Source organism: Lathyrus oleraceus, chromosome 3 (genome assembly GCF_024323335.1).
Source record: "Lathyrus oleraceus cultivar Zhongwan6 chromosome 3, CAAS_Psat_ZW6_1.0, whole genome shotgun sequence".
Lineage (NCBI taxonomy): Eukaryota > Viridiplantae > Streptophyta > Magnoliopsida > Fabales > Fabaceae > Lathyrus > Lathyrus oleraceus.
Window position 1 is genome coordinate 448,253,937 of NC_066581.1, and position 20,208 is coordinate 448,274,144.

A 20,208-nucleotide genomic window follows, 5' to 3' on the forward strand; every position below is an offset into this window, starting at 1 on the left:
TTCCCCACATAAAGAAAGGCCATGGTGATGAAATCACATTCAGAAGTGTTGGAGGAATATGAATCTTATCCGCATAAATCTGACACTTGTGGCATTTCTTCACATATTTGCAGCAGTCAGATTCCATTGTCAGCCAATAGTAGCCTGCTCTCAACATCTTTCTAGCCATGGCATGTCCATTGGAATGAGTACCAAATGAACCCTCATGGACCTCAGTCATCAACAGGTTTGCTTCGTGTCTATCCACGCATCTGAGCAGAACCATGTCAAAATTTCTCTTATACAGCACTTCACCGCTGAGGTAGAAACTGCCTGACAACCTTCTCAGCGTTTTCCTATCTTTCACAGATGCCCCAGGCGGGTAAACCTGATTCTGAAGGAAATTCTTGATATCAAAATACCAAGGCTTGTCATCATTCACTTCTTCAACTGCAAACACATGAGCTGGTCTATCCAAGTGCATCACGGTTATATTGGGAACTTCATTCCAATACTTGACCACTATCATCGAAGAAAGCGTAGCAAGAGCATCTGCCATCCGATTATCCTCTCAAGGAATATGATGAAAGTCAACTTCTGTAAAGAACGTTGAAATCCTCCTCGCATAATCTCTGTATGGAATGAGACCAGGCTGATTCGTTTCCCACTCACCCTTGATCTGATTGACAACAAGGGCTGAATCACCATACACATCAAGATGCTTGATCCTTAGATCAATGCACTCTTCTAATCCCATAATGCAGGCTTCGTACTCTGCCATATTATTCGTGCATTTGAAAGTTAGCCTTGCTGTAAATGGAATATGTGTGCCCTGAGGAGTAATGATTATTGCCCCAATTCCATTTCCATACACCATCGTCCATCTGGAACCAGGTTCTGGACCTTCATCAAGTGTAGGCTCATCACAATCTTTCATTTTCAAATACAGAATCTCCTCGTCTGGGAAGTCGTATTGAACAGACTGATGATCTTCAATCGGCTGATGTGCCAAGTGGTCAGCCAAGATACTACCTTTGATAGCTTTCTGAGCTCGATACTCAATATCATACTCAGATAACAACATCTGCCAACGGGCAATTCTCCCGGCTAAAGCAGGCTTCTCGAAGATATACTTGATCGCATCCATTCTGGATATCAACCAAGTTGTATGATTTATCATGTACTGGCGTAAACGCTTAGCAGACCAAGCCAAAGCACAACACGTCTTCTCAAGCATTGAGTATCCAGACTCACAATCGGTGAACTTCTTACTCAGGTAGTAGATAGTAGATTCTTTCTTTCCCGATTCGTCTTACTGACCGAGCACACAACCCATCGAGTCTTCAAGAACTGTCAGATACATGATCAGAGGTCTTCCTTCTACAGGCGGAGACAAGATTGGAGGTTCAGACAGATACTCTTTGATACTGTCGAAAGCTTTCTGGAAATCCTCGGTCCAATCATGAGATTGATCTTTCCGAAGGAGCTTGAATATCGGCGCACATGTGGCAGTCATGTGGGATATAAATCTTGAAATATAGTTCAAGCGGCCAAGAAAACCTCGGACTTGCTTCTAAGTTTTGGGCGCAGGCATCTCTCGTATTGCTTTGACCATTGCAGGATCAACCTCAATACCCTTTTCGCTGACAACGAAACCCAATAACTTGCCAGAACATACTCCAAAAGTACATTTGTTCGGATTCAGACGAAGCTTGTACTTCCTGAGACGCTGAAAAAGCTTCAATAAATGCTCAATATGTTCAACTTCCGTTCTTGACTTAGCAATCATATCATCGACATAGACCTCTATCTCCTTGTGCATCATGTCATGAAACAAGGTAGTCATAGCTCGTTGATACGTGGCTCCGGCGTTCTTCAAACCGAAGGGCATCACTCGATAACAGAATGTTCCCCAAGGTGTGATGAATGTTGTCTTCTCCATATCCTCGGGTGCCATTTTGATTTGATTATATCCGGAAAATCCATCCATAAATGAAAAGACTTTGAATTTGGCTGTATTATCTACCAACATATCAATGTGTGGTAGAGGGAAATCATCTTTCGGACTAGCTTTATTCAAATCTCGGTAATCAACACACATACGGACTTTTCCGTCTTTCTTAGGCACAAGCACAATGTTGGCCACCCATTGAGGATACGTAGAAGTCACCAGAAACCCCGCATCAATTTTCTTCTACTTCCTCTTTGATCTTCACTGCCATATCTGGATGAGTTCTTCTGAGCTTCTGCTTCACTGGCACGCACTCAGGCTTCAGAGGCAGGAAATGTTGCACAATATCTGTATCTAGACCCGGCATGTCTTCGTACGACCAAGCAAAGATATCGGAATACTCTCGTAGCAAACTGATCAACCCCTTCTTCACAGACTCTTCAAGGAGTTCCCCAATCTTCACTATTCGAACACAATCTTCAGACCCCAAGTTGACTGTTTCCAGATTCTCAAGGTGCGGCTGAATGATCTTCTCTTCGTGCTCAAGCAGACGGGTAATCTCATCAGGAATCTCTTCAACATCATCTTCCTCTGCTTCGAATACAGGGAATTCAAAATTGGGAGATGGCGTTGGATCATTATGTTCAATGGGTTTTAGAATCAACCTGCATAATGATTTTGGATAATGAAAAACTTTAGAATTTAAACAAGCAAATCATTATGCAGATGAAAAGATTGCTTTTATTCTTATTTTTTATGGTTTTTTTTGTGATCACCAATTTCATGCAAAAAAGCAAAAAGTGAAAACAATTGGAAAAACAAATGTTTAACATGAATTTATTGAATGAAATATCATTGTATATATGATGCCAACAATGTCATCACTTCTCCTTTTGGCATGGGAGAAGGGTTTTTAAACAAAGCAAACATATTACGCTGACTTATGAACGACCGTAGGAACATCCACAACGACCCAATTGTGGCAGATCCCGCCAGGGATGACAAAGTTGTCAGTATCCTCTGCATCCTCTTCCAGAAGAGCAGCAGCCTCCTTATTCTGATCGGCGTGGATGAAACCTCCACTCTTGAACAGCCCTTTGTCGTTGAAGACCCCTGAAGAATAGCCAATACCAGCCCGGGACTTGTTGTCTTCAAGCTCGATCATTTTTCCTAAACCAGCAACTGCACCACATTCGATGGCCTGTTTCGCATCATGATAGGAAGCCAATGAAGGAGTTTTCTTCTCAATAGGCTCAGCTATAGATAAAGCCTGGAAAGGCGTTCCAACTTCATCCTCAACATCAATGTATGAGAAAGAAGACAGGTGGCTAACCAAGAGAGCCTTTTCTCCCCTTACCACAACCAGTTTCTTGTTCTTAACGAATTTCAGCTTCTGGTGTAGGGTGGATGTCACGACGCCAGCCTCGTGAATCCATGGTCTACCAAGGAGATAGCTATAAGATGGGTGGATATCCATAACCTGAAAGGTAACTTGGAAATCACTTGGTCCAATCTTGATTGGGAGATCAACTTCCCCAATCACAGTCTTACGCGACCCATCAAAAGCTTTCACAACAACACCACTCTGCCTCATGGGAGGCCCTTGATATGACAATCTAGAGAGAGTGGTCTTTGGCAATACATTCAGAGATGACCCAGTGTCCACCAACACGTTGGACATGGCGTCGCTCTTGCAATTCATGGATATATGTAAAGCCATGTTGTGGTCTCTTCCCTCCTCAGGGAGATCAGCGTCACAGAAACTCAAAGTGTTGCAAGCAGTGATGTTTGCAACAATGATGTCAAACTGTTCAATAGTGACTTCATGATCAACATAAGCCAAGTCCAAAACTTTCTGCAGAGCCTCCCTATGGGGTTCTGAATTCAGAAGCAACGATAACACAGAGATTTTGGACGGCGTTTGTAGAAGCTGGTCTACAACGTTGTACTCACTCTTCTTGATGAGCCTCAGCATCTCATCACAGTCTTCATTCACAATGCCACTAGGGCCAACAGAAGAAGTAGGAGTCTTTTGTACAGAGGAGGGTTTAGCAACAGGTGTCGGGTTCGGAGAATTAACTGCATTCCCAACCGGACGCTCAACAGAGTCAGCAACTGCCTGAGGCTTCGGAGGTGAAAACACGGGACCGCTACGGGTCAACCCACTGACATCAGCTATATTCACAACAGATGGAGAAGGCAAGGGCACTTCTTTTCCATCTTCCACGGCAACAACATTATAGCGGAATGGAATCGCTTTATCATAAGAGTAAGGCACAGGGCCGGCAGGCTTGATGATCAGGGCAGGAGAGACCTTCTGCTTGCTACCATCATATCGGATGACAACAGGCTCAGGGATCCTGAACACCGGAGAAATCACATTAACCTCAGGTTCATCTTCATCAACGTTTCTGTTTTGAAGAATCGCGATGGTCCCATCATCCAGCAATTCTTGCAGATCTTTCCGCACTTGGCGACAACCCAATCTGTTAACAGAACAAATTCGGCACTTATCATGATCATGCTCCAAATGACTGTAATCACACAACAGCCGGTGCAACTCAACAAGAGACTGTCGAATATGGCTAACATATTTGACCTTGTATTTGCCAGGGCAACCCTGGACCATGTTAACAGACTTCCCATGCTCGGGAAGTGGGTTCTTCTTAACATTGGGACCAACGTCCTCAAAGCACAAAATTCCGCACCTCATAAGGTCTTGAACCTTAGTCTTCAACGGAAAGCAGTTGTCCACATTATGGCCGGGAGCACCCGAATGATAAACACAATGTTGATCAGGCTTGTACCACCACTGAGGGTTAGCAGGTACAGCCGGTGGATCCCTTGGAGTAATCAATTTCCGCTCTATCAAAGAGGGATACAACTCTGCGTATGACATCGGAATCGGATCGAAGGTGATCTTCTTCCTCTCATAATTCGTACTAGCTGGATTACTGCTGTTGCGAGGCTGATAAGCCTGTTGCTGAGGACGATGCTGTTGTTGATACTGTTGAGTTGGTTGCTGATTACTGTGCTACTGATATTGCGAATTATCCCTGAAAACAGGTGCTATATGAGCCACCTGGTGCTGATTACCGACTGGACGTGCGGTCTTCTTCCGGGCCGAGGGTCTTCTTGGTTTAACATGGGACTTCACAACATGTGCCTCTCCATCTTTCTTCTTCGCAAACGCCCCATATCGCTTGCTAGAAGAGCCTTCATCCTTAGATAGTCGTCCTTCACGGACTCCCTCCTCTAGGCGCATTCCCATGTTCACCATTTCAGTGAAGTCAGAAGGAGCGCTAGCAATCATCCGCTCGTAATAAAATGAACTCAAGGTCTTCAGAAAGATCTTGTTCATTTCCTTCTCTTCCAGCGGAGGAGTAATCTGAGCTGCCAGCTCTCGCCACCTCTGGGCGTACTCTTTGAATGTCTCTTTGTCCTTCTGGGACATGGCCCTGAGCTGATCTCGATCGGGAGCCATATCCACATTGTATTTGTATTGCTTGACGAAGGCTTCGCCAAGATCATTGAAGGAATGGATGTTTGCACTGTCCAAAGTCATATACCATCGCAGTGAAGCACCGGACAAACTGTCCTGGAAATAATGAATGAGCAACTGATCATTATCCGTTTGAGTAGACATTTTCCTGGCATACATGACCAGGTGGCTGAGCGAGCAGGTGTTCCCCTTATACTTCTCAAAGTCTGAGACCTTGAATTTGACAGGTATTTTCACACCGGGAACTAAACAGAGCTCGGCTGCAGACTTGCCGAACAGATGCTTTCCTCGAAGGGTCTTCAATTCCTTGCGGAGTTCAAGAAATTGGTCATTCATAGCATCCATCTTCTCATGAAAATTTGGACCCTCAGATGGCTCAGAATGATAGATGGTGTCGTCTACCCTAGGAACGGTATGCACGACAGGACAAGGCACAAGAATGATCGGGCTAGATGCCGGCATAGAAGCAAATGTTGGTGCAGGAATATCAGGCATAAAGCCAGGAGGCATACCCCACGGAAACCCGGCTGGCATGGCTGTTGGCACGAAAGGGGCACTGGCAGCTGGCACAGTCGAAGACACAACCTCAGAAATAACAGTCCTCTAGGGAGGAGTTGCAGGTGTTGGAGACGGTTGGTTCTGAGCTGCTAGGAAAGATTCCATCAAAGCGCTCAGTCTGGCGACTTCCTCTTTGAGCTCACAGTTCTCTTGCTCAAGATGATCCATCAATCTAGAAGAGTTGGCTCTGGTGTAGTACCGATGAGTCAGCTTGTCTTCAAAATAAATGAAGAGCACAGAGTTAGGCCACAGACAAGAAGACCGGAACAAACACCTGCTTATGCAAATGATGCATGCAATGTTCGTGCATATGATTTATTTTATTTCGAAGGAACTTTTAGGGTATTATTTGCAAATTTTGAATATTAAGCATTTTATCGCATATGGAAAATATCTCATCAAATATATTTGAGAAAAAAGTACAGCATTGTTCACCATTACAAGAGAAAAGGAAAATAAACATCCTATGGATCCCTAGAAGCTCGGGATGCCGGAAGATAAGCTGCGCGAAGCCTCTTAATCTTTCTCTCATATGCTGCTTCCATATCCGCCTTCTCTTTGGCGAGTTTGTCATACCTCCTTTTCCAGAACTTAGAAGACTGAGGAAGTTGAGAAGTCCAAGCATCGTCAGGATCATCAATGACCTGATGCTCGAGGAACTCGATCAGAGCCTCCTTCTCCTTAAGCTGTTGAAGCAACTCTTCTCTTTCACGGATCCAGGCACGTGAAAGGTCTTCATCTCTCAACTCCTCTACGCCTTGGTTAGGGGGGGTTGAAGGCCCAGCCACAACCAAATGTGTAGGTCTCGGATAATCATAAGGCATGAGATACTCAGATGCTCTCTTCCTCACCCAAGTAGTATATGGCTCCAAAGCAATGCAGTTCTTCGGACCCAATTCACTTCTACCCTTCTTGTGAATCTTACTCCATGCGCGGACCATCCTTGCTTTCAGGCCTTGGGGATCTTTACCCTCCTGAAAGAACGCACCTTCTAACAGAATGTTATTAGGTTTATCCTTTAGGGGGAACCCAAGCTGACGTCGTGCTAAAATAGGGTTGTAGCTAATCCCACCACATGTACCAAGAAGAGGCACATTGGAGAATTCATCACAAGAGTCAATAATCTGCACAGTGTCATATACATGATCATACCAAGAGATATCGCCATTAGTGAGAGACATGAGTCTCATAGACCACCGTAGACATCCCTTGTTCTCCTTGAAAGCGATCGTCTGAGGTAAGTGAGAAATAAACCACTTATACAACAGAGGCAAACAACACACAATAGCGCCACCATCCTTTGCATTCCTCAGGTGCAAAGAGACATAGGTATCACCCAACAGAGTCGGAACGGGATTAAGAACAGAGAAGATCCTAATAGCGTTCACATCCACAAATTTTTCGATGTTGGGGAACAATACCAATCCATAGATAAGAAGCAAAAATATGGCTTCAAAGGCATCCTCACTCATGGCCTTCCCATAAACGGTAGCTTGAGCGACGAGGAACTCAGAAGGGAGACCTTGAATTCCACCTTTGGCAGTCATATGAGCTTTAACCAAGGATTCATCTATGTGCAACAAGTCTGCGATCTCTCGAGAAGTAGGAATACTCTCCAAGCCACTGAACGACAACTGATTTAGAATAGGAATACCCACAAGATGAGCATACTCCTCAAGGGTAGGCAACAGCTGAAAGTCTGGAAAAGTGAAGCAGTGATACAGAGGATCATAGAACTGGACCACAGTACCCATCAAACCTTCATCAACCTGAGTAGTCAGCAGAGGAAGAAGCTTCCCAGAACGAGCTTTGAAACCCAAGGGATCTAATACATAGGATGTCAGATTCCTTAACTCTTTCAGATCAGGGTGTCTGAAGCTGTACTTCTTTTTATGCCTTTTTGGTCTTTCCATATCTAAAATTTTTGCAAATAAACCCCTTAAGTTCCTTGAAAATTTTCTTTTTTCTGATGATATGGATGCGGATGAATGCATGAATGCATGAATGCAACAATCACACTCAAGGATCAAGCAAAGCACACCAGACAAAGGTCATGGGATAGCTCGTATTATCCTTAATATCAATCATCCATTTTGGTGGATTATGGTTTGCACCTTATCGACACCCAAGTTCCATTGATATTAACGATACACGAACGGTTCAACCATCCTTAATATCAATCATCCATTTTGGTGGATTATGGTTTTCACCTTATCAACACCCAAGTTCCATTGATATTAACGAGGTGTGAACGGATCAACCATGAATCACGGGTTTGTTGTGAGTCACGAGCATGGAGTCATGGGTTAAGAACTACCCAACGGGAGTGTACTATGGTTTAAACCTACCGAACATGTTCTATCAGAGGTTCCCATAGTCATCATCCCATCTTTCTAATATTATCGGAGGAACGAATACTCGTATTCCAAAAATATTCTCAAGAGAGACTCTTATGAGTGTAGTATCGCGTAACAATCGTGTAAGACCCCAATTTTGGCCCTAAGATCCCTCATGGCCCGTATCATCTCATATCATGGCCTCAAGGATCATTGCATGCCCTAGCTTCCCTCCTAGTGGGTGGATTTCCTTGTGAGTGTGGTTCTTGATCACCAAGCATGTCTTGCATTTGTATATCTTTGATTTTCATATGTTTATTAACCAAAAAGTACAAAATATTGTCATCTAACCATGTTACTTGCAGCTGAAGCAATCATCAGCCAATTAGGTCAAAAACAGTCAAAATCAGACATTGCAGTGGATGGTGGCCATTCTTGCAGAATTTGGGCACCATGATCAATAATCAAGAGTTCATATGACTTGGGACATCATTTGGAGTCAAAATCTCAAGGAATTAGGGTTTGGAATTCATCAGAAGGTGCTTCAGTCAAGCAAAACCCTAGAAAGTCAACTAAAGTCAAACTTGGTCAACTGTGGATTTAATCAGGGATTTGATGATGGATTTTGGTCTGAGAGGTCTCATTCATGCTTATATAAGCTTCATATATCATGTCAAGCATCCACAGTGAAGAAAATAAAGTCAGACAGGAAATTTCCAGAAATAGAAAGTGGACCTGTAATTTTAACTGCCAAAAATGGAAACTTCTTGATCCTCAACTTGCATCATGATACAAGCTTCAAATGAATTTTTGCCCAACATGAAAGTTGAAGATCTTGTTCTCTCATTTCCAAAAAGTCCAAGAACTCTCAAATCCCATGTATGGTTGGCAAGATATGATCAATTCATTTTTACAATTTCATGAACTTCAAAAGGCCATATCTCATGAACCCTTTGGCCAAATTTGATGGGGTTTTTTCCTACAAGCTCTATTTGTTCCCCTCTTTCCAAAAATGCATTCATCTTCCACCAAAACCACACCATGCAAAATGCCATTTTTGGACTTGCCTTCATTAAATTTCAAGTGGTGCAAAAAGTTGACTTTTTGAATTAGACATTTTCAGCACATTTGGCCATTTGGGATCTGTTTAAATTGATATTTGAAACTTGTTTGAGGCCCAAACTCGGGCAGACCACACCTCCTTGTTGCAATTGGCTCAAAAGTTAGCAAAATGCAAATTCACTTCATTTGAGTTAACCAAGCTTAGCACCTTCATTAACAATGTTAAACAGCAAATATAAGGGACATTTTCTGTCATTCTAAACCTAGCAGCAGCCACATACCAAACAGAAAACCATTTTCCTCTCAATTTTGGATTTTGGCATTTTGAATCTTTTTGAAAAAAATTGCAAAGAACCACGAGCTAGCTTTGTTGCTTTACCATCTACCATCAATCTTGAGCCCATTTCAACCTTCATTCATCAACTGTAAGGCTGTTTCTCTCAACTGTTTTCTTCAAGCTTCACACATGGCAGTTCTAAGCATGGACCAAACCCAGCATTCTTAAGCCCGAAACCTTAAACCATTCAGCTTCAGGAAGCTCATGGAGTAACTATTTCAGACTTTTGGAGCCAAAACATCACTGCATCTTAACTTTTCTTTAGAATCAAGTAAGTTTCAATCTCCTCCATTTGCTAAACTACAACATGCTTTAGTTAGGTCTTGATGTGCTGGTCATGTGGGAACTTGAATCACCAAAAATGGTTGAGTATTTGTGAAGTTATATTGCTTTCAAGTTTGATGATGCTTATTTATTTTGCTCGATTCATGACTTGTATTTGTGTTTTAATGGAAATGAATGTTGGATTTGTAATGCTGGATGTTTGTTGTGTCGATTGCCATGCTTAATTTCATGATCTGGGCACTTTGATTTTCATGATTGTTTGTAAGTGATGAAGTTATGCTGTGGCTGTTGAAACCCTAGAACCATTTTTCCAGATTTTCCCAGAATCGTGTTTGGTTTATTGTTGTTTGATGTTGCATGAATGTTAATTGCCATGTTGTTTATGAGGTTCTGGTTGATTTTGTTTTTGATGTTGATGAGCATGAAGATGGTGTTACCTTGCTGTTTTAAAACCCTAATAACCTGCCCAGAACATGAACTCGTGAATGGATTGGCTGTTGTTGTTTGATTTTTCTGCTTGAATTACTGTTCCATTGGTGACAACCAATGAGAACATTTCATTTCCCATGCCCTGTACGCACCGTTTTGGTTAATGAGGGTGTTATTACCAGAATGCCACTCGGTCAACCTTGTTGACCTAGTAAACCATGTCCATTTTGTTTATTTGTTCCAAATTGTTACTCAACTTACAAAATTCATAACTCGTGCATTTCAAATCCAAAATTCATGAAATTTTTTCCATCATATTCACATGAATGTCTACTATTTTATCATGATTTTTAATGTTTTTTTGGATGACTGGATTTTTAATGGCATTAGAGTTCTTGACTTGTATGCATATTTCATACCTTTTGCCAAAACCATTGTGAAATTGTGATGATGCATCCATTTGATCTGAAATTGTTTGTGGTTAATCTACACTCAGTCATGTTTGTTTTGATGTAGAGTTCTTGAATTTATCATATGTGGTTGTTAAGATATGAATTTTTGAATTAGGGTGTGACAATTTGTGTCACACCAATGATATGCAATTTCATGATTTTTGTTGACATGCTTCCTGACCTCCAATTGATGTGAATTTTTGCATGAATGTACTCTTGTATGTCTAGTTCACATGTGAATTTTCTTGGAATTATTTGTGGCATTTCCAAATTGTTTGAGATTTTATCCCCTGTTTGACCAAAATGTTGACTTGTGTGATACATGTTCCCATTTCATTTGTGAAATTCTCATACTTTATTGGATGATCATGAAACTTTACATGTGCATACTAGACATCTTATGCTTTGCATTGGTGTTGATCCCATTCATTTCTCATCTGTTGGCATTGAGTTATGATTTTTTGAAGTTGATACATGTTTGGTTGACTTCTTTGAGCATGCATAAACTTGCCTTGCCTTTCTGATTTTCATTGACTATCTTCCCATGATCCAAATGAGCTGAAATTTTATATGCATATCATGTTATGGATTGTGATTGAACATGAATTATTTGATGATTTTTGGAATTGATTATGTTTGGTTTTGAGCTAAGTCTTGCTGTTGACTTCTATGAGCTTTCATTTGCCATGCTTTGACTTCTTTTGCTTATGAAATCATGATGATGAATGATATGGATGTGGGACCAATTGAGTTTGCTTCTTAAATGTTTGAACTTGATTTTGGTTGACTATCCCTTGCTGTTTTGACTTTCTCATCTCATTTTGACCCTAGGCTTGTCCTAGTGGTCCTGTGGCTTATGATTGAGTTCATTGTTTCAGGTTAAGCACCAATGCTTCAAAGAGATCATACAAATTTGATTAAGCTTGATTGTTTATCATTAGCTAACCCCTTGGTTTTGTAGGTGGCTTGACTCATGTGATTTGAGTCTTGTGCTTGGCACATTTGCCTGTCTGTTTTGATTGTTGGTTTCTACTTCCTTCTGATTTAAACTTTTGAACTGTGTACTGATTTGTTTGATTATTTCAGGTACCATTAGTTGCTTAGTTCTTTGAACTTGCTTTGCTTTTCTATTTAGCAATTTGCATTTGAGGTATAATTCCTTATTCTTCATGTAGTCTGGAAGACCTGGCCTGTTACTTGGCCAGGCAACTGTCTGAAGTCCTCCTTAAGAGGCAATGCTTGTGTGTGTTTATATTTGTCCCAAGCAGGAAAAGTCCTTCAAATAAGGCAATTGGTAGATCAAAGGGATAAGCAACCTATCCCCTACTATTCTGTGAGTCTTCTCCTTGCTCCCATTACATGGTTGTAGCCTTGAGATCAAAACCCAAGATCTATAGAGTCTAATGTGGAAAGAGCTCCATCTTTCTGAGCTCCCACACTTTCTAATATTCAAATGCTCTCCCTGATCAGGGATAAGAGCAATGAGGCACACCCCTCATATCCTTTCATCTGCTTCACCTTAGCCCCTCAATGGCAAGGTTAAGAGCACCATCAACCTAGTCCAGTTGGCTTCAATGCCTAACCCTTTTGTATGAGCCTCCTTGTTTGGATATAGTGTGTGCTGAATGCTTTCATGATTGATTATTGTCTCATATCCACATGCTTGCTTGTATGCTCTATGCATTTATCATCATTTATTGCTCATCAATGCATAATCATCTCATTTGTCTTTGTGACTTGTCATTGTTGTTTACCCATTGAGGACAGTTGTAAGACCATTCATTGGCCATTGCTCCTATGATATGGAAGTGAGTATAAGACCATCACCTTGGCCACTCATCTTATCTTTGCCTGATGCATTTGTTGATTATATGTGAGGATGCAATTGTAAGTCCCTGTAAGTTGGCATTTGCTTTCCTATGATCACATGTTGCTTTGTTTGTTTGTATGTGAGGATACAACTGTAAGTCCCTGCAAGTTGGCATTTGTATTCCTAGGACCATACTGTGGAGGTTAGAGTAAGCCCAGATAGATTGGCATCTGACGTTCATGTTTTGCTTTTCTTTGTTTATGTGAGGATGCAATTGTAAGTCCCTGCAAGTTGGCATTTGCTTTCCTATGATCACATATTGTTTTGTTTGTTTGTATGTGAGGATACAACTGTAAGTCCCTGCAAGTTGGCATTTGTATTCCTAGGACCATACTGTGGAGGTTAGAGTAAGCCCAGATAGATTGGCATCTGACATCCATGTTTTGCTTCCGTTTGTTTATGTGAGGTTGCAATTGTAAGTTCCTGTAAGTTGGCATTTGTTTTCCTATGATCATGTGTTGCTTCTGTTCTTGTATGTGAGGATCCATTGTAAGTCCCTGTAATGTGGCATTGGTTTTCCTATGAGCATATATTGAGTTAACCTAAGTCCAGATAGATTGGCAGTTGACTTCCATATTTCATCTTTGTTTTCTTTTGAGGAGATTAGTGTAAGACCATTGAGTGGCCTCTGATATCCAGTTTTATTTTAGGAGATTGGTATAAGCCCAGTGATTGGCATCCGGTATCCGCTTTTGTTGACTTTCTTGTTTGTTTGTTATTATCCATTGCCTATTCCAAAGGACACACTTGAATCATCTCCTATATGATTTCAAGAAGTGAACCCTCTAAGAAGTTTTACAATTCATCCTCATCCATTCATCCCCACTTTGTCCTAAACCTTTTCACACACTACTTTTCAAACTTGACATAGATATTGTGCAAACTTCTTCATGCTTTTCAAACTAAAAACCTGGACCTCAAGTCCTTGACTTTTTTCAAACTCATTTCATAATACTTCTTTTGAATCAATCTTAATCATACTTTGACTCCACTTTCATAATCACAATCAATTAACTTCACTCATTCACTTGTTTTGGCTTTGTCCATTGTTAATCTTTTCATACATTAGCCATAGGTTTCAATTATCATTGTGGTTGATGTAAACCTCACCTTATCTTTAGTGAGTCGACAGTAAGACTTCCGTACTGAAAACAGGGCTAACCCCTCTAGTACGTCGAAGCTATCCTCGCATGGTGGATGTTGGTCTTGGTCGAGTTTTCTCCCATTGATAATGAAAAGCCTCAGTGCTATTGTTTAAAATTGAATCCACCAACTTTTGGAAATCTTTTAGCCGAACTACGACGTTTTGATCCTTACCTTTAATGGAAGGTACGTAGGCAGCGGGTTCATCCGTTCAAACCCAATAAATTGTATATTCTTTTCTCATCATCCCAATCATGTTTGCACAATACTTATGTCATAACAAATAACAATTTTATACAACAAGTGTGAAAAGGGCTCCCTAGGAGTACCTAGGACGTGATGGGTGCCTAACACCTTCCCATTGCGTAATTTACCCCTTACCCAGACTCTCTGATCTTTTTATTAGTTTTCTACGTGTAAAACTTCTTAGGCTTTTGTTCGCTTTTTAGCCAGTCCTTTGGATAAATAAAAGTGCGGTGGCGACTCGAAATTTCATTGTATGCTTTGCTTATGATTTAATCGATAAATCATATAGCGACGAATACATCGCTACAGAAAAGTGGCGACTCTGCTGGGGATTGGAATCGATCCTTGGTGGTATTGCCTACTTTTCACCCTTGTTGTGATATATTGTTATGTGTTATATGACATATTTTTGTACAATTTGGGATCACTGTATTGATTGTAATGTTTGAATTGCTTGATATACAATTGTTGTTTGCTTTGGTGATCTGTGAGATGAGCTCTGTACCCGAACTCGAGTGCACTCTAGGATAGGAGAATGGCATAGTCTTGTTGACTGGTGTGGAGTATTCCTTAGCCAGTTGACTTGCGAGCCCATTCACTTGGTGGAGGTCATGTTGGATTAATAATGTCACACAAGTTATTTGTGGTTAGGCATTATTCTTTCAATCATGTTCCGCAGAAGCCAAGGACCTTAGTTTACCAAACCCATCTTGGCCTATTTTTAGGAACGTAGTGCGGAGGTCGTTCAGATGTCAGTTCTGATACGATTGTTACGCGATACTACACTCATAAGAGTTTCTCTTGAGAATATTCTTGGACTACGAGTATTCGTTCCTCCGATAATATTCAAAAGATGGAACGATGATTATGGGAACCTCTGATAGAACATGTCTGGCAGGTTTAAACCCTAGTACACTCCCTTTGGGTGGTCCCTAACCGAGACTCCATGCTCGTGACTCTCAACAAACCCGTGATTCGTGGTTGAGTCGTTCAAACATTGTTAATATCAATGGATCCCGGATCAGGTGTAAAACCTAAAATCCACCAAAGCGGCTGGTTGATATTAAGGATGTTTGAGCCGGTTCATGTACCGTTAATATCAATGGAACGTGGGTGTCGATAAGGTGGAAACCTAAATCCACCAAAATGGATGATTGATATTAGGGATACATAGAGCTTTCCCACGACCTTTGTCTGGTGTGCCTTGCTTGATCCTTGAGTGTGATTGTTGCATTCATGCATTCACGCGTTCATCTACATCCATATCATCAGAAAAAAGAAAATTTTCAAGGAACTCAAAGGAGTTTATTTGCAGAAATTTTCAAAACATGAAAAAACCGGGAAAATTTTTTCACCTGATATATCTGATGAGATATTCTCATGTATGATCAAAATGCTTAAATATTTCAAAGTTTGCAAATAAAACCCTCGGGTTCCTTTGATATAAAAACAAGCATATGCATAAACACTTCATGCATCATTTGCATAAGCAGGTGTTTTGTTCCGGTCTCCCGTCCTGTGGTCTGACCCTGCGATCTTCATTTATTTTGAAGACGCACCTCGCCGGTACTATACCAGAGCCAACTCTGCCAGATTGATGGATCATCTTGAGCAAGAGAATTGTGAACTCGAGGAGGATTTTGCCAGACTATGTACTGTTGATGGATTTATTCCTGGTTAACCGATCCCGGGCTGACATTGGTTACTGTTCTGGGGCATTTAATGAGCAAGGTTTGTTCAAGAGTGGAGGATTCATCCATGACGATCAACCTGAAGAAGAAGCTGCTGCTATCTTGAAAGAGGACGCAGAAGATGTGAACAATTTTGTTATTCCTGGTGGTGTCTGCCACAATTGGGTCGCTGTGGATGTTCCTACGGTCATTCATAAGACAGCGTGATTTGTTCACTTTGTTTAAAACCCTTCTCCCATGCCAAAAGGAGAAGTGATGACATTGTTGGCAGCATTTTAATACAATGATGTTTTCATTCAATTAATGCATTGTTAAACATTTGTTTTCCATTTGTTTTCACTTTTTGCTTTTGCATGAAATCAGTGATCACAAAAAACCCTGAAAAACAAAAACAGCTTTTTCATCTGCATAAATGATTTGCTTGTTAAATTCAAAAGCTTTTCATTATCCAGAATCATTATGCAGGGATTTCTAAACCCATTGAACATAATGATCCGATGCCATCTCCCAATCTTGAAGTCCTTGTATCTGAGGCAGAGGAAGATGATGTTGAAGGGGATTCCTGACGAGATTACCCGCCTTCTTGAGCACCAGAGGAGCTCATTCAGCTGTATCATGAGAATCAGCAGAACAGTCAAACTGGGGCATTGCAAATGCAATAAAAAAAAAAAAAAAAAGAGGGTGAAAAAAGATGAAAAATCAAAAACCAGGAAAATTTTTTCAAGATTTTTCCAAGGGAAAAAAGAAAAAGTATACCCTCAAGTCCCTAGTTGACTGATGCTGAATGGATTCAGAGTCGTTATGACCAATTGAATTTAATTGAAGAGAAGCGATTAACTGCCATGTGTCATGGTCAGTTATATCAGCAAAGAATGAAGAAAGCATTCGATAAGAAGGTCAAGCCTCGTGTGTTCCGAGAAGGTGACCTCGTGCTCAAGAAAGTCTTGTCTTTCGCACCCGATTCCAGGGGCAAGTGGACTCCAAACTACGAGGGTCCATATGTTGTTAAGAGAGCCTTTTCAGGCGGTGCTTTGATGCTTACAACAATGGATGGGGAGGATTTCACTCGTCCTGTGAATTCAGATGCAGTCAAGAGATACTTTGCCTAAAAAAAAGTATATGCAAATGAAAAACAGAATAGCTCGCTAAGTTGAAAACCCGAAAGGGCGGCTTAGGCAAAAAATGAGCGTCTCGGTGGAGAACCCGCAAGGGTAATCCAGGCAAAAATTAGAGACTTGAAAAAAAAGAATATTTGCATCCCGCTAGATTGAGTACCTCACCCTGGGGCAATCTAGGCAAAAATTAGGGATTTGGCAAGTAACTGCATCCTGACAAGACTTTCTGTTTATCAGTCGTCATTTCGTCAGAAGATTCTCGATTCGTCGTCAACTGAAGCTTCGGATGCATCGAGATTCGAATTGGTAGAGAAAGGATCATTATGTTCAATGTAGCCCTCTTCCAATATATATCACTGATTTCAAATTTGTACAGATCTATGGAGTCTTGCCATTTGCAGACTACCATTCCATCAAGTCAATTTGAGCTTTTTATCCAATTATTTGCACTCTTATTTGTTTCAATTCAACAAATGTTTTGCATGTTTTAAATTGATAAAATATCATTGTTTTAAACAAATCAAATTTTTCAAATTTTTTGTTTTAAACAAAGTGAACGTTCACAATATTGAAAGGATACTCAAGAATATCTCAGTGCTCTCCCGAGGGTGGCATGATTTCCAACAGGTAAGACATTTGTTCATTCTCCTGGTTTGGTTGTATCTTCTTTCTTCAGATCTTTGTTGAGGTTGTTCCTCAAACAAAGTTGTTGTTGGGGTTGTTCCCCAGTATAGTCGCAAGCAGAGTGTTGTTGAAGACTTCGTTTTCTCCAGCAGCAGTTTTTCCCGGCATGGGTGTTTTTCTTGTAGAAGTTTCGGTGGTTGATGGTTTGTCATCTTGGTGCCCCGTCACTTTCTCCAGTGGGTCAATATCCCCAGACTTTATTTATCTCCTCAGCACAGTCATGAGTAGAGCTGTTATTAATATCCTCATCGGAGTCGCGAGCAAAGTTGTTATCACTCTTCCCAGTGCAGTTGCCAGCGTAATTGTCTGTCTCCTCAGCACGATCGCTTTCTTTTTAAAGACTCGGTAAGTCAGTGGTTTGATACCCGGTACTTTACCTCTTCCCCGGCGAAGTCGTCTGCGGATTTGTTGCTATCTCTCCATCAGAGTTTTTCTCTTCAGCAGAGCAGGATTTATTTTCCTACTCGGTGGTTGATTGGGTTGATATCCCAGTATTTTCAACCATCTTTTCCTCAGCGTAGTCTGCAGAGTGTTTGTTGTGGCAGTTTCGCCCGTTGAATACTCCTTTCAATCCCCAGTATGGTGCGATGATGGCTCTAGCCTCCAGAGAACGGATTAATTTCCTGACTATTTGTGATCCCCAGTAGAGTGGCTTATATTGCAGAATCTACCTGTTGTGATCAGTTTGCTATGTATATTCTCCCCAAGCGGAGTGGTTCGTTGCAGAATCTACTTGTTTTATCTGTCCTCCCTCAGTGGTTTGTTCCCCAAGAGAGTAGCCGACAGTTTTCCCCAGTAGAGTTGCTTATGCAGTTAGATTCTATTTGGATGATATCATTCTCCCTCAGTGGGTTATTCCCCAGCGGAGTTTTGTGGAGTTGCTTCTACAGCAGTTCGTGCTATGCACCTTTTTGTTTCTCAGTTGACACTGGGGTCCCCTGCAGATACTTTGGGATTTCTCTTGTTCCCTTACAGATTCGTCTTGGTGGCTGCTTTGCCTGTTGTGACTTTCTGTACCCTGAGCGGGTTGTTCCCTGATATCTCCGATCCTCTGCTTCTTCAGCAGTACCCGCAGATCTTTGCTTTACAGCATGTAGAACTCCGCAGATTGGCTCTCCAGCTGGTTTTTCCCCTGGAAGTATAATACCGGGCGTTTGGTTCCTGGGCCTGGTTGTGTTAGAATTGTCTGTTTTGTCAGCATGCATCAAACATAAATCACGCATATTCATGCATATTCATAAACATTCAGATATTCATGTTGCATTTCTCGCCATATATCTTTTGTTTGTCGTGTCTCCTGCTATGGTGATATAGATCTCTTTATAGATCTCCCCAAGCAGATGTCGGGTGTTAAAAATCTCTCCATATAGAGTCAGCCCATAAGCAGAAAACGTTGTCTTTCCTTCTGCAGTTCCCCACCGAGATATATCCTCGTGGATGACGGTTTCTTCTGTTTCCTCCCAACACATATATTGGGATGGATTTTCCTATTTGAGTTACATCCTCATTAGGACATGTCTTGATTCAGTCCGTCTTTTCGGATTATTCCCGAATCGACTACTTGTCAAACGTCTTGTGCTTCCCAGTGGGTTGTTCCCCAGCGGAATGTTTTTGGGCCTCTACCTACGAACCGGTAGTTATAAGTCCTACTTTTCCTGGCTTTCTTGACAGAATTTGTGGTTATACACCTTTTATTCTCCAGCCAGAGTTTTATTTTTCTACCTCCATACCGGTAGTCGTAAATCCTATTTTCCTGCTCTCCAGCAGTTTGTGGTTTGTTAAACCCTATCTTGTTTCCCGTGCGGATTTGTGATTTGTTCTATCCCCACGCGGAGTTGTTGGTCTTCTACCCCGTATTCGGTAGATGTAAACCCTAATTTTGTGGTCACCTCCACCATCTTTTTGGCCCTCTGCCTACAAACCAGCAGTCGTGAGTCCTATCTTTGCAGTTTTTTCTACCTACAAACCGGTAGTCATAAACCCTGTTCTCTCCACTTGCAGAGTTAACTTTGTTGTTCATCCCAACCGATGACAATTTCCCCCCTTGTGGTTATCATCATCTAGTACTTGATGTTGATTTTTTTTCCTTTGCTTGGATAAGTTGCTCAGATCAGCACTTATATCCCCAGCAAGTCTTTTGCGGATAATTGCCGTATGCTAGCAATTTTATCCCCAGCGGGTCCTTTCACCTTTTGTCAGTGATTGTGTTCCCTGGATCATTGGTTTTCACCAGTGAATCCTCAGCAGATCGCCTTTCATTTACCCTTTTGTCGGTAATGTCTGTTGCTCCTTTTGTTTGGTCATCATTGTATACCTATTATGGTATCCCGATGCCTTTCTTTTCGGATTTTATCCTATAAACAACCTACAACCCGGTTAAGGATAATCTTCCATGCGAGGTTATTATTCACGTTTTGACGGCTATGAATAATATATCTCATGCGCTCTTTAGTTGGAATCCTTTGTTGATTTTCCCCAGCTGAGCAAGATTCGTATTCTTTGTAGAATCGAATATCCATCCTATAAACAAGTTTGCTTTAGCTTTCTTCAGGGTGATGAGTGTTTTGG